Source organism: Clarias gariepinus, chromosome 6, assembly GCF_024256425.1.
Source record: "Clarias gariepinus isolate MV-2021 ecotype Netherlands chromosome 6, CGAR_prim_01v2, whole genome shotgun sequence".
NCBI classification, from domain to species: domain Eukaryota; kingdom Metazoa; phylum Chordata; class Actinopteri; order Siluriformes; family Clariidae; genus Clarias; species Clarias gariepinus.
The window spans coordinates 9575756-9592365 of NC_071105.1; the positions used below are offsets into that span (position 1 = coordinate 9575756).

General features: G+C 40.5%; 1 protein-coding gene across 1 annotated transcript in view; it reads right to left on the reverse strand.

Moving 5' to 3' along the window:
• The window catches only part of mast2 (microtubule associated serine/threonine kinase 2), a 153009-nt gene that overhangs the window by 41548 nt on the left and 94851 nt on the right, over positions 1-16610 (reverse strand). The window lies entirely within an intron of this gene.

A 16610-nucleotide genomic window follows, 5' to 3' on the forward strand; every position in this document is an offset into this window, starting at 1 on the left:
CCTGCCAGAACGAGACAGATATAGATAAAAAAAAAAAGAGAGAGAGTGTGTGTGTGTGTGTGTGTGTGTTTGTGCGTGTTAAAGAGAGAGATAGAGAGGTGTACCTCTTGGATCGACGCAGCATGCTCCTCTCAGGCAGAGAGAAATTCGAGAGCACAGTCCAGAAAGAGTCAGACATGATCCAGGCTCTTCGCTATCGCTGCTGTCACGCGGAACACGACCCCGCCTGCTGCTGTGAAGCTACGAGCGGATGAACGACAGCCATGCTAAACGAGTGTGTCTGTGTGCGTGTGTGAGAGAGAGAGTTTGCATCTCCAGCTGTCAAAACGCTGGTGAGACTGCCTACAACCTGTGACGCTGATAGAGGTAGTGTGAGCTGCATTCGTCTGCCTCGCACTCTCGCTCCCTCCCTCCCTTACTCTCCTCCTCTTGCACACATTACTCTCCCTCTCTCTCTCTGTCTCTCTCTCGCTCTTAGGGTGCGAACAGAACAGAAACAGAACAATATACCAAAAAAAAGCAGCTTCACTTTTTTTTTTAATTCACACAAACAACAGTTCAGTTATGTGACCTGGAGATTTTTTTTTTTATTGATTCTGAAAAAAATTCCAGATTTTGGTCTTCATTTTTTTTTTCTTATATATATTAGAAAAAAAAAATGAAGACCAAAATCTGTGAAAAATTAGGATATACATAAGAATACCTTGGTAACAACTCTTCACATCTCATCACCTAATGAGACAAAACAATTCCGTTGTTTGCAAATGAAAAATCTATAAAGTTGAGGAAATCATTTCACTTTCATTCAGGCGTTATACGGTGTTAAAATTGTGTGTACCATAAACGTGAATCAACTCTCCGGCTTTATTATCAGGAAGCTGGCGTGTTCGAGACTGACGGAAGCATCAGAGCTTCGGCTCGTACAAAATGTCTGTACAGAAGGACGGGAAGAGAGATGAGAGTAAAGCTCTTATTAAGGCTGTGATGGAAAACGAGCATCTGTTAACCCGTTCCAGTTAAAAAGACTATGAATTGATGACTGCGTTTGCAGCATGGAGGAAACAATGAGCTCAGAAGGAAATCGGTCGTTGTCCAAATCAAATCGGGACTTTTGATTGTGCAGAATAACAAAACACACATATGAAAGGAAAAAATACCTTAATTTCTCTATATAATCCGGTTTTACACTACTGCACTTATTATACTATTGTCACTCGGACTGTCAGAGACGCCGGCCTCTCAGTAACTCCTAGATGACTTCCTGTAATGTGCAAGTGGTGTTGGTGAATGATTATGTGTACAGTTCCCTCTTCCTCAAGATATCTGTCGATCTTCATGGGATTAGGCGTTCCACTCGCTGAATGTTCACGGGCTCCGAGCCACCTCGGGTCATCGTTCAGGCCTCCTCTAAAACGTTTGCTATATTCCAAAGTATTACCGTGGCTAAAACTCTAAACGCTGTACTATGATTAAAGTCTTAAATGTCAGTCATTTAAACAAAACTAGTTTAAAAAAAAAACATGTGCCCGTCGCATATAGCCATATTTTGTCACTTCACGCAATACTGGAGAGACAGAATTTAATGAAACATTGGCAGTTAAGTATTTCGCCATAAATGAAATCAAAATGTTGAGTAGAATTTAAAAGCAGTTATGTGCCATATTATGCCACATATTATTTTGTGCGTGGTGGGCGTGGCTGTAAGCATTACTTAATGGAGACGATCAACGCGATAAAAAAAACAACGCAGTCAAAAACTGAAACCTTTGGACGGATCCATGTATGTTTATTCTACCTGCGGGAAGGTCCTGCCGAAACGAGTAAGATAAAACACCGGTTGAGCAAACATATCCACAGCAGTCTGAAGTGAAGTCATGCAAAATACCTGAACTGAGAGCCCAGTGTTATGTGCTAAAATTAATATTTTTACTGCTGAAATAAAGAGTTGTTTTAAGGCCAAACTTAATCAAATTAAGAATTAATTTAAAAAAATTAATTAATTAATTAAAAAATCTACCTTTTAAATTTCTCATCTGTGATTCACTCTCAGATTACCGAACACACAGTGTATTTGGCTGACGACACCTTTATTTAAATTTGCTTTACACAGTCATATATTTGAGCAATTATTAATGGAATTTAATAACTGCTCTTAGATTTCCTTTACAAGCATTTAGAAATGGATTAGAATAAAGGAGGACTTCAGTCGCTTGATAGTTCAGGACTGGAGTTTCCTATAGTCTACCTGAGCCTTCAATAACGTACTGGACTCAATTTTACCTTAAACACATCTCCTGTTATACTGAACTTCCAGTCTCACACAGTATGAATGCAGATCAATCCCTGCTATCCGTTTTCACCCAGATGAGGATGGGTTCCCTGTTGAGTCTGGTTTCTCTCAAGGTTTTTTCTATTACCATCTCAGGGAGTTTTTCTTGCCACTGTCGCCCTCGTCCTGCTCATCAGGGACAGTCTTATAGTCTCATCCTTTTGATTCATACACGTTCACATTTCATACAAGTCAAATAATTCTTTTAATTGTGTAAAGCTGCTTTGAGACAACGTCAATTGTTAAAAACTCTATACAAATAAAATTGAATTAAATAGAGAAGACGAGAATAAAGCTGGATTTGGCGAGAGGCAGTGTAAAGAGGAGATGGAACTAAGGCGTGTGAGGATTAAAAAGGGGTTTTTCTGGCATGATAAAGATAGTCAGAATGCTACACTGTGTATTTTTTTTTGTGTGCGTGTGTATTTTGTGTGTGTGTGTGTGTGTGTGTGCGCGCATGTACACAGAGGTAGAAGCAGCCAAGTGTTGAGAGCAGTGTGTCACCTTGAGGCGGATCACAGCAGGCACTCAATGCAGTCTAAATCACATCAAGCGCGTAAAGATCACACTTACATATGATAGAGGAAATAAATTAAAATCATTTCAAAGGACAGAACGTTACTGACAAAAGCAAGCGATTCACTAACTCTCAAAAACAGGCAATAAATAGTCGACGGTTAAATTATGATACATTTCTTATTGATCATAAGATCGTTTAAAAATGATGAAATAAGTGACAGCAGGCGCTTATGTCACTATGATATTTTATAGAATTTGGTAAATAAAATCACCATGAAGCACATTCTTTACGTAACTATTAAATGAAAGTTTTCAATTGTTGTCTTTAAATGTTAAACTAACAAAAATGCCTTGGTCATTTCTCACACTCGCGTTATTCGATTTTAAATCTGAGAGGCGTTCAACACAAAGCGAGACTTCTCATTCCTCATAAATAAAGGCATGAAACTTTATTTCAGAAGGTTTGGCTGACGTAGCTTCCTGTTTTCGTATCGTTGCCGCGAAAGTTTGCGTTTGTGTTAGCGTTTAAATTACATACTTTTTTTCATTTATACAATAATAATATTAATAGCAACTAGTTTTTACATCTCACACTATTTGGCTTCGCCTTTTTCTGCGCTTTTTGGAGAACGCGCGAGTTTCTTTTTCTAAAAACAACAAACGGAATTCAGCTCCAAACAACTACAACTCCGACTCAGGTACGTTATCATGTCCAATATTCAGCTCGTTCAGTGTGTAGAGTGCAGGATGTTTAGACATTCTTCCTCCGTCGTTAGCGGTAATTTTATTTGTGATAGGTGTGTGTTAGTGAGCACTCTGACGGAGAAGATATCAGCGTTAGAGGAGCGCATCCAGACTTTAGAGAGGGTTAGAGAGTGTAAGAGCAGTGTTATTCCTGTAGCGGACAGTCTGGGTGCCGCAGGCGGAGATAACCAGCCCCCGACTCCGGCATTAGAGCCCTCACAGCGGGGCGAGTGGGTGACGACTCGGCGGCATACTCGTTCAGCCAAAGCTAACGCTAAGGCTAGCCCACCGGAGCACACCTCTTCTGCGCTTCACGTGTCCAACAGGTTTGCTCTCCTCAGTCATGCACCCGCTGAGAAACCTGAAAGAGCTCTGGTTATAGGAGACTCTATAATGAGACACGTGAAATTAGCTAGACCTTTAGGGGCGCCAGCGGCAGTGGTTAGGTGTATCCCGGGAGCCAGAGCACCGGACATAGCAGGTAATCTTAGGGCTCTAGGACAGCACAGGTTCTCCAAGATAGTAGTACATGCTGGAGCTAATGATATACGCCTTCGTCAGTCAGAGGTTAGTAAGAATAACTTTATAGAGGTGTTTAAATTAGCGAAGGCGATGTCCGATGGAGTAGTATGCTCTGGTCCCATCCCAATGAGACGTGGTGACATAACTTACAGCAGGTTATGGTCGCTGAACCGCTGGATGTCCAGGTGGTGCTCCGAAAACAACGTGGGCTTCATAGATAATTGGAAGACCTTTGAGGGCAAAGCTGGCCTGTTAGGGCGGGACGGTGTCCATCCCACTCGGGAAGGTGCTGCTCTCATTTCTTGTAGTATAGCTCATAGTCTTAGAAAAGGCCTAGTTAATCGGTGACAATCCAGAGCCCAGGCCAGGGAGCAGACAGACAGGCTAAACCAACCGTCTGCTAGCTGCATAGAGTCGTCACTCAGGGTTCACTCTATTGAGACTGTGTCTGTTCCCCGAGCTAAAAACAAATTTAGAAAGACTCAGAAAGTCTGTTTTAGTAATTTAATTAGCATAAAGACCACAAACTTGGATCAGACTGAATGCGCAGCCGGCACCTCTGATCTGAAGCTAGGACTGTTAAATATTAGATCTCTCGCATCTAAAGCAGTTATAGTTAATGAAATTATCACAGATCAGGAGTTTGATATACTCTGTTTAACAGAAACCTGGATTAAACCGGACGAGTATGTAGCTCTAAATGAAGCTAGTCCTCCTGGATACAGCTACATACACCAGCCTCGGTTAACTGGTAGAGGAGGAGGCGTCGCAGTTATTTACAATGATAATTTGACTATTGCACAAAAACACGGACACAAATTTAATTCATTTGAAATTCTTTATAGTAACATAAGTGTATTTAACTATATTAAGTCAGCTCAGTCGATCCCGCTAATTGTCATTTACAGACCTCCAGGGCCGTACTCGCAATTTCTTAGTGAATTTGCAGATTTCCTCTCAAACCTAGTCGTTTCTGTAGACAAAATGTTAATTGCTGGAGATTTTAATATTCATTTTGAAAACCCAGAAGACCCTCTGAGAACTGCATTTATGTCTATACTGGACTCGGTAGGAGTAAATCAGTGTGTAGTAGGACCCACTCATAAAGCAGGTCACACTTTAGATTTAATAATATTATTTGGATTAAGTATAAAAAATTTATTCACAATACCACTATCTGAAGTTATCTCAGATCACTATCTTGTCTCAATTCAAGTGTGTCACAATAATAATGTACACACAGCGCCGCGCTACCGTATAAAACGTACATTCACATCAACTACCAAACAGAGTTTTATCAGTAATCTCCCAGAGTTCCCAACTACGATTAGATCACCGTCTGACCCCACAGAACTCGATCAGGCGACTGAATATTTAGAGTCGACATTTCGCTATACCCTAGATAATGTAGCTCCAGTTAAGAGAAAAATTATTAGAGATAAAAAACTTGCTCCCTGGTATAACGATCACACGCGCACTCTAAAACAGACCGCTCGGAAATTAGAACGTAAATGGCGTCAAACTAAATTACTAGTATTTCAAATAGCATGGAAGGAGAGCATCCTGAACTATAGAAAAGCTCTTAGTGTAGCTAGATCAACATATCTCTCCACTCTTATAGAAAATAACAAAAATAATCCTAGATTCTTATTTAATGCTGTAGCCAAATTAACCAGAAATAAGACCACTGCAGAAATCTCCACAACAACATCATGCAATAGTGAGGACTTCATGAACTTTTTTAATAATAAAATTGTAAATATTAGGCATAAAATTGAGGTTTTGAAACCGAACAATGTAATTGATGCAGATGTTAATCTAGCCATGTCAGACCAGAACCTAGAATACTTTACTCCCCTTGAAGAGAATGAACTAATTTCACTCATCTCTTCTTCAAATTCATCAACCTGTATATTAGATCCTGTACCGACACATTTTCTTAAACAGATAGTACCAGCAATAATAGAACCCCTGTTGAGAATTTTTAATTCTTCACTCAGCATTGGATATGTTCCAAAATCTTTTAAATTAGCAGTTATCAAACCAATAATTAAGAAACCTGACCTCGACCCCTGTCAGCTGTCCAGTTACAGACCAATATCAAACCTCCCCTTTATCTCTAAGATCCTGGAAAAGATAGTAGCGGAGCAGCTATGCTCATATACACATAGAAATGGCATACATGAACTGTATCAGTCAGGATTTAGGCCTCATCACAGTACAGAGACAGCGCTCGTTAAAGTAGTAAATGACATTCTATTGGCCTCTGATCAGGGTTGTGTAACTATGCTTGTATTACTTGACCTCAGTGCAGCTTTTGACACTGTTGATCACGCTATTCTTCTTCACAGATTAGAAAATGTAGTGGGAATTAAGGGTACAGCCCTCTCCTGGCTCAGATCCTATCTGACCCATCGTTACCAGTATGTAGACTTAAATGGTGATTATTCTGCATGTTCTCTAGTGGAGTTTGGCGTTCCGCAGGGTTCAGTTTTAGGTCCACTGCTTTTTTCCCTTTACATGCTTCCTCTGGGCAACATAATCCGTAAGCATGGTATTAGTTTTCATTGTTATGCTGACGATACACAGTTATATGTCTCAGCAAAACCTGATGAGAAAAAACAGCTTACTAAAATTGAGCAATGTGTGCAGGACATAAGAAATTGGATGCTAATTAACTTCCTTCTGCTAAATCCGGATAAGACAGAAGTTCTAGTCATAGGACCGCATACAGCTAGGAGTAAAATTTTAGATCACACCGTAACTTTAGATGGCCTTTCTGTTCCATCAAATTCAACAGTGAAAGACCTTGGTGTGATTATTGATTCCAGCCTTTCATTTGAAGCACATGTAGATAATATTACCAGGATAGCATTCTTTCACCTCAGAAATATTGCCAGAATAAGAAATTTATTGTCGCCAAACGACGCAGAAAAACTAGTTCATGCTTTTATCACCTCTAGGTTGGACTATTGTAATGCCTTACTGTCTGGTTGTTCAGCTAGATGCATAAATAAGCTTCAGCTAGTCCAGAATGCAGCAGCGAGAGTCCTCACCAGAACCAGAAGATATGAGCACATCACCCCTATCTTATCTTCACTCCATTGGCTCCCTGTGAAATTTCGCATTGATTTTAAAATACTACTCTTGACATATAAAGCATTAAATGGTCTCGCGCCGCAGTACCTGAGCGAAATGCTAGTGTCTTACGATCCGCCACGCCTACTTCGATCAAAGGATGCAGGCTGCTTGTCAGTACCGCGTATTATGAAAAATACAGCTGGGGGCAGAGCTTTTTCTTATAAAGCCCCAAAGTTATGGAATAGTCTTCCAAATAGTGTTCGGGACTCAGACACAGTCTCAGTGTTTAAGTCCAGGCTAAAAACCTATTTATTTAGCCAAGCATTTTTATAAATAGATTTGCCATAGGTAAAGGAGCAGATCTGGGGGACTCATGGACGTAGAGTATTATGGTGAACTGGTATGTTTGGATGCTGTCTTCCTCACTCTCATTGATCACTCAGGTTTGCTGACGGTGAGGTGATTGTTTGCTTTACATGTCAGGAAGCCCTCATGTTTGTGTTTCCTTCTGGCTCTCCCTTTTAGTTATGCTGTCATAGTTAGTCCTGCCGGAGTCTCTGCTTGCACTCTACAGTTAATATACATTCACAATATACATTGTGTGACTGTGACCATACCTAACTGCCATCTCTCCTCTTCTTCTCTTTCCCCCCCTCTTTCTTTTTCCTCTCTCCTCCTGTCCCCCCCTTTCACTCTTTCTCTCTCTCTCTGTCGAGCTACACATGTCGTTCCTGAGCTGCCAGTGATCCAGACTCCCTCTGCCCTCCGGACCTGTCTGACCCATCCTGGTGCCCCGCTTCTGGCTGAAGATCTCGTCACATGGATGCCCCGTGTGTCTCTCTGGGATGCGTCTGGTGTCTGGGAATGATTCTCTCCACCTAGAAAATGGTTCTGGCCTTGACTGGTGTTGGCAACTGTTTCTCTGGGGACTTGACAGTTCGATAGTTCATGACTGGAACTTCTTACAAGTCTACCTGGGTCTTCAATAACCACCTGGACTCCATATTAACATCAATTGACATTAGCTATTATAGCTGAACTGCCTCCCACCCTACACACTGTATAAATGCAGATCATTTACTGCTTTCTGTTTCACCCAAATGAGGATGGGTTCCCTGTTGAGTCTGGTTCCTCTCAAGGTTTCTTCCTATTACCATCTCAGGGAGTTTTTCCTTGCCACTGTCGCCCTCGGCTTGCTCACCAGGGACAAACTGACCATTTTGATTCATACAAATTCACATTTCATACAAACTTAAATAATTCTTTTGACTATGTAAAGCTGCTTTGCGGCAATGAAAATTGCTAAAAGCGCTATACAAATAAAATTGAATTGAATTGAATTGAAACTGATTGACGTTTACAGAAGACAGTAGCGCTGAGACTCTTAGCCGCGGTAAAACAAATGTTTTTAAATGAGCCGGTTTGCATGAATGAATGACGATCCAGCGCTGAAGCAGGCAGTTCAATCATGGCTCTGACATACAGTGGAAACTTTCCCTCTTGATGGTGTCCGAGCACTAGTGACTGTGTTCTGTTATTCTGCACAATCAAAATTCCCGGTTCGACTGTGCGTGAAGAATGTGGTACTGTACATGTGAGAAGAGCAGACTGAGGAGTGCTCTTTAAACAGTGATATGCAGCCTGTTTTTCTTCTGGCTGGAAGAGAGACATAAGGCTTGTCTAAGGGTTTGAGACTAGTATCTCATGTGCAACAAGACCGGGTCAGATTATACAGTTGATACAAGTTGAATATCTATACGGTGTGAAGGAAGTTAATCTCTATTTTTGGGTTAGTACGAGATTGTCACAGCGGTGCGTTCACTCCTTACCTCCTGAAGAAGGGGTTGGGGGAGCCGGGGCCAAGAGCCGGGGCTGAGGCGGGGCCCGGGGCACAGACAGTCTCGTCTGGCCCTCCGTCGAGTAACAGGCGGAGAGGAGAGGAAGAAAAGGAGGAGGAGGAGGAGGAGAAAAATGTAGGGCTGAGGAGGTGCTGCAGGAGGCTGCTGTTGCCATGGCAACGGAACTGAGCCGTTGGCCAGATTCTAGTGAGTGTGGCACCATAAAGAGAAGAGGAGAGAAAAAAAAGTGAAGGACAACGAAACATTTTTTTTTTTAAACTCACTGATCACATGCTGACTGGAAGTGTGTTTCTGTATAATCAGGTGTGCGCACCCTGGCGTCTCCCGATATTTACTATCCAACCTTGCTGTGGGTCACGAACAGATGCGAGTCTGGACGTTTGAAATTTGACCTCTGCGAGTGAATCCGCTCTTAAAGCCAGTGGTGGGAAATAAAAAGCTGCTGATTCAGAGAGTGGATAAACCTCATGTGCAAGCTGATAAGAAGACAAGATGCAAGAGATCTGATCATGCTGTGCAGAGCAGGCAGGCAGACAGACAGACAGACAGATCCCGGGTGATGTGAAAATGCAGCTAAAAACAGACGCTCCAACCTGGACTGGGCAGCTCTCCAAACCGAGGAGAATCCACAGCTCGCTCAGACACTCGAAACCGAGTGAGATGTTAAACTACACACGCAGCTTGCTCTCACTACCGGAGACGAGTCTTTCACACTTGGAGCACTGGCAGAACATGCATCGAAAGATTTAATAAAATCTTAATTATTATTATTATTACTACATTTCTTTCTTTAATGCATCAAAAACTGCATGCATACAATTATTTATATAATGATACCAAAATGAGCATTTTAATATTACTTTAAAAGCTCATGCTGTGTAAGTTGTAAGTCTGCCTAAAGAGCTCTTAAACATCAGCGTGAACACAGAGCTCAGTTTAGAAATCTAATCAGATACCGGCTGGTCAGACGTCTGATGGTTCTGCATCACGGGTGATGCATCAAGAGACTCTTGAGATCAAAATTTCTTCCCTTTTGGGGAAATTTATAATGCCTGACCCCTGGGACTTGCTCAACAAAAAAACACAATTCAGTTTGGACAACTATATGTAACAGATCTTTATAATGTAAAAGAATTTTATAGATGTGAGTTAAATATGCCTTCATGTCCTGTCGCATCAGATTGACGAAAAAAGTTAACCGTAGCTCGCTCCTTCTTACAGCTACAAGTGTTTGTACAGAGTCCGGGTTCGAGTCAGGTCTACTCTATGTGAGTACATCGAATCGCTCGAGTTCCAGGAGGAAAGGGTAAAGAGGAAAGTTCAACCATCGTTCTGATTCTCACGCACAGTAAAGCACTGCATGTACTTTTTCACAAGGGGAGACGTGATCTATCTATCTAATCTAATACTTTACATACTTTCAGTACATAGCTACTGTAGCATGACTATCGCAACACCCTGGTGCTAGTGGTAACTTTGTGGACCAACGAGCAACTTCATGCCCATTTGTTAGCAAGCAGACAAAATACACCACCACTCAAAAGTTTGGGATCAATTGGAAATTTTTGTTTTTTGTTTAGTGATTTATTTTTTAAATTCTACAACAATACAGTGGATTTCAAAACTATAAAATAACATATGGAATTGGATACTTATGTAACAAAAACAAAAACAGTCAGTTGTTATTTTAAGACATAAAGTCAGCCGTTCTGGAATAGTTCTTCCTAGAACAGTATCATGCCAAGAGCATTTGTAAAACCCATCAAGCACCATGACAAAACTGGCTCTCATGAACATCCCAGGAAAGCAAGGCCAAAACCTACCTCTGCTGCAGAGGAGAAGTTAAATTAGAGTCACCAGCCTCAGAAATCATCAATTAACAAACAGCACCTCAGATTAGAGTCGTTATAAAGGCTTTACTGATCATGAGTAGCAATACATGTTCATGGGAGATTATCGGATATTTTGGACGCCTTCAGTGTTGCTTTTCAATATAGAAAGAAAAAAAATCCATGGAGTTAGAAAGTGATCCTAAACTTTTGAGTGGTAGTGTATATCAAATCAAAGTGTTGAAATAGTGTCTCTAATAATATTAAACATCAGTTAAGATTGTGTCAATGTTTTAAATGGACTCTTGCAATTATTCTTTCATTTAAATTTTTCTTTTTTCTACTCTATTAAAAAAAAGTAGTGAACTTGTATTTACAGTATAAGTTTTAGAAAGGCAACGAAGAAAATTACGTACTAATCATTTATTTCAGGTGTAAGGTTTCTAGATATGTTCATAGCACTATCAGAAGTTCCACTTTAACAGCTTTAGAGCTTTATAACTCTGCATATAGACATCTATTTAAAGGTGTGTGAGAGATGTTGTGTGTGTACACAGCTGTGGCTTACTGTAAGCGCAGGTTGGGTGCTCCTGGTCGCTCCTTCCTTTTCTTCATGCCTGTTACAGGATCAGGAGGCGAACCTGACAAACTTTCGATGAACTGACAGTCACTTCTGACTTCTGTCACTCCCAACACCGTGATCATGTGCTCGTCTATAAATCTGAGATGTTGCCTGACGACGATGATTTTTAGCCTTTTGCACAACTAAAACCCACCACGCCATTTGTTTTTCCTTTACCAGAATAACAGTTTGCACATTTAAGCAGCGGAATGTAAAGGATCCAATCGGAGCACACACCGAAGCCTGACCTCAGTCTGAGATTACAGCCATGACACATAGTTTATTACCGAGTGGCTGTAACGAACGTATGTGGACATCTTTGGTTTGAGCGATATCGTGTCCGTTTCTCGTCGGCGTGAGGGTGGACGAGTTGCCCTGCGTCCCGCTGCACCCGTCTCATATACGCATGACTGGTCTGGGGGCTATGACGAGACCTCGGCGTGGGGGGAGGGACTGCAGCTGTCGTTCTTTACTCAGTGTCCGTCCCAGAACTGGAATAAAACATGAACTCTGTGTCTACCGGTTAGTCGGGACAGAATGATGCAGTCCAGTGTTCACTATTAAAACCTGGCGTGATTATGACACTGACAGCGTGAAAAATATGAGCTATGGCTGCACATCAAGAATAAACACCGGTGTGTGCGTGTGTGTAGCTTTGATTAACTGAGTTAGAACAGAAGGCTTTTGATTTGATTAAGTCTATAATCTGTGCCTGCAGCAGTTTACAGTTTTTCGTTCAGGAGAGAACTTGCTGTAAGAACATATCGAAGACTCAAACACACACACACACACCACACACAGCCAAACCCCGAAGCTAGAAAACAGTGTACTGCTCTCACAGCCATGCTTCACTTCATTACAGTCTAACACACAGCTTTATCATCTCGCCATATGCTGTGACGAGTCTGAATCATGACGACGCTTGTATTAAACGCTAAGTTAAAATAAATCAAAAGATAACACACAAAATGGATCACATCTCAAAATATTAGCATATTGTGGATTTTTTTTAAATTGTATTTTATATTGTTATTTAATAAAAAAAACAAAAAAACTAAACTGTCAAATATACTCTAGATTTATTACACATGAAGTGAAATATCTCAAGTCTTTTTTTTTATTTTTATGCTGATGATCGCAGCTTACGGCTCATAAAGATCCCATATCTATCCGATATCCAGAATCTACAATATACTAGAACTTTACTTCTCTAATTAAATTTCGGAAGGAAAAAAAAAAAAGACTCTTCTACGATATTCAACTTTGAGATGCATTGGCCACTTTATTAGGTACGCCTCGCTAATGCAGAAATCTAAATCAGCCAATTACATGGCAGCAACTCGATGTGTTTAGGCATGTAGACACAATCAAGGAGTTGCAACAGAGCATCAGAATGACTTTGAGCATGGCATGGTTGTTGGTGTCAGATGTGCTGGGGTGTGTGTGTGTGTGTGTATTGCCAAAACTGCCCTTGGGTTTCAACAGAGAATGGAATAAAAAAAAAAAAGAGGGTAAATATCCAGTGAGAGGCCATTCTCTGGGCAGAAATGCTTCAGTGATGCTAGAGGTCAAAGGACTACGGCCAGACCGGACCAGGTTTGAGCAGATAGAAAAACAAACTAACATTTGATTATAACCAAGGTTCACCAAACTCCATCTCCGAATGAACAACACATCGGACCTTGAAGCAGATGGGCTGCAGCAGCCGAAGACCAGATTGGGTGCCAGTGCTGTCACCTAAGAACAGGAAACCGAGGATACAGTTCACAAGGGGTCACCGAAAATTGGACGACAAGATTGTAAAAACACTTTGCCTGGTCTGGTGTCTGCTCTGACATTCAGATAGTAAAGTCAGAATTTGGCGCAAACAACATGAAAGCATGGATCCACCCTGCCTTTTATTAGCGGCTCAGGCTGCTGGTGGTGTAATGGTGTGGAGGAAACCTTCTTGGCACACTTTGGGCTTCTTAGTACCAATGGAGCATGGTACTGTATAAATACCACAGAGTATTTTTGCTGAAAAGGTCCTTCCCTCTGTGGGCACAGGATTATCACACAGCGCACCACATCACAAAGCTAAAATCCTTTTAAATGTCTTTTACCATCACCAGACCTCAATCCAGTAGAGCACACCTTTTGGATGTGGTGGAACGGGAGCTTTCGTATCATGGATGCCGCAACCATTATTCCTGGCCTACACAAGGGATTTTTTTTTTTTTGCATGGCTCATACACACTTGTACGTACAGGACGCAAGTGAACCCCGGTAAAACTTCAATATCGAATTACGCCCAACAACTTTCACTATGCATGCCATGGGCTCTACTCGATAGGAAGTCAGTTATTTTAGGTTATTTGCTAAATCCACCCAACGGATATCAATATATTTTTGTTTCCAGCACCTTGAAGAATTTATGTCACGGAGAAATAAGGCAGTTCTGAAAGCAAATGGGGACCAACCTAGTTCTAGCAAGGTTGGTCCCCCTTTGGCCTTATAGCTGGCCAAAAGTATTGAGACAAAAGTCAAATTCAGTGATTTATTAATATTCCCTCTCTGTGTTTTTAATAATTTACATTTAGGCATTTGGCAGACGCCCTTATCCAGAGCGACTTACATTATTATTTTTTTTTATTTCATTATACATCTGAACAGTTGAGGGTTAAGAGCCTTGCTCAAGGGCCCCAATGGTGGTAACTTGGTTGTGGGGTTTGAACCTGGGACCTACCGAACCATAGTCCAATGCCTTAACCACTGAGCTAAACCTGACCCCATAATAATGATGTCCTTTATCCCATGAAGTCCTTTATCCTTAAAATCTGACGGCTCCGCCTGTAAAGCACTCTGGTGTCACTTGCTCAATTCATGTCTGCTTAATTGCTTCCTAAAGATTTTAATGTACAGAAATTAGCCACAGATGTTTACTGTACAAGGCACTTGAGAATCCCCTAGTTTTAGCCATCTTTGTGCTGAGGTGGACTTCACGAAGTAAAAGTCCTGCCACGTATTTGCTCGATATGTTAAGCTGATTCTAATTAGCACAACGGCATATATACTGTACAATATGCTGTCTTAATAATTTTTCACCACAACTGGCTATAGTAGGATTTATGCACAACCCCACAACACACCAGGGTATCTCATAAGAGTACAGGACATTTTCCCCAGGCAACAGAACGTTAAATATAGACCGCACAGATACTCAGCTGTCCAGGTTCCTACCTGACCCCTACTGACCCCTGCCTCACCCTCTGACCTGTGCTGCAGCTTCTACACCAGCATTACTGTACTGTTAGTTTTGGCAGCTGCTCACAACATCTTAAACTTATATTTTGCTTATTTCAGAGAATAGCCAAGAAAAGAAATAATGCCTAAAAAAACTTTCCTCATAACCGCATTTTCCCCCCTGGGGTTCAATCATATTTTTTCCAAAAGACAAGAAGAAATGAGTGACACCCTAATTATTGATATCCGTAAATCTTAAAATAATACGATTCAGCACTGTTCTGAATCTAAGCTGTTATTTTGTGGTTTGTCACATAGAGGAGAAGTTTAAACAAGCACGGCTAATCGGGTAAAGTTTTCCTCCCTGGCTTTTGTTCAAGCCCGAGAGAACAGTTTAGCCTTATTCAGATTATAATCAGGAACATCACCATCATCAGAAGTGCTTTAACAAGTTTGCTCATGATTATTATTATTATTATAAAGTTTAAGTTAGTTGAGTCGGACAGCAGTCACACATGGAGTCAAGAATGTAGTCAGGACATGAGCAGAACAAACCTGGGAAGAGAAAAGCAACATGTCCAGCGCTATTAAAACAGCTTTTCTGGGACACATCTAGTGTCCTTACTAGCTCAATGTCACAGCCATTAAGAATATAAAAGAAAGGAGAAGAAAAACTTAACACTTTTAAAGTGTGTGAAGAACGACCAAGCATAATCCATATTACCCATACATTATAAATTCTTCATCTATTATTGCACAATTACACTCTTCAGTTAAGTGAAAACAGGTTTGCAAAACGGTACGCTTACGTTTTAAAACCGTTAATCCTTCCAGATGCAAGACATGAAACGGACATGAGATGTAGAGCTTTTCCTGCGCTACTCAGTACAAGCGCTCACTCCACTAGGGTGATTTAATTACAGTACAACAGTGCTATGAAAATATATTTTATACCATATTAGCATATTAATAATGGATGTGTAGCTAGACAGAATTCTTTTAAATGCTGTTTGTTTTAAATGAAGGATCAAAGATATAATTTAGAGGATTATTATAGTATATGGTTAGTATATGGTTAATGTTACTCTTTTTACACAGCTTACTAAATCTGCTTTTTTAACAGATGAAATGAAGAACGCATCTTTTATAATATAAATTGCCACTACAACAGAAGTCACATTTGATTTTTTTTCCCCGTTTACACAGTAAAGTGCATGGCTGCACACAGCACCAAAAATTAAAATAAACCAGTAATAATGTATACTGTAATAAAAAGTAGATTAATCTATAGTTGTTTAAATCTAAAACACTGACTATAGTGAAAAGTTACACACCTTCTAAAATCAGTGTTTTTTGTTAAGTGTTTGTTTATTGCCTACATTATAAAACAATATATTTTTTGTTTAATTATTTGGATTTTTTTCTTTTTCAAAACTATGAAATATCTCATATGGTATTATGTAATTAAGCAGCAGCAACAAACAACAACAGTCAGTAGTTAAGCTAAAGACTGCTGCCCTGGAATAGTTCTTGCAAGAACATTATTGTGTCAAGTGCATTTGCAAAAGCCATCAAGCACCGTGATGAAACTGTCCGTCATGAAGACCTTCCCAGGAAAGTTAGACCAAAACTCACCTCTGCTGCAGACAGCACCTCAGATTAGAGCCGTCATGAAGGATTTACAGATCATGAGTAGCAGATACTTCTCAATATCAACTGTTCAAAGAGTATTGTTTATTTTGGACGCCTTCAGCATTGATTTTCATTGTAGAAAGAAATAAAAATGAGGAGCGACCATGGTACAAATTAGTGTTCGGGATGAAATACATTTAAAATAAACTAAACATCTGACTTTTCAAACCTGTACAAACTCCATATGTGTG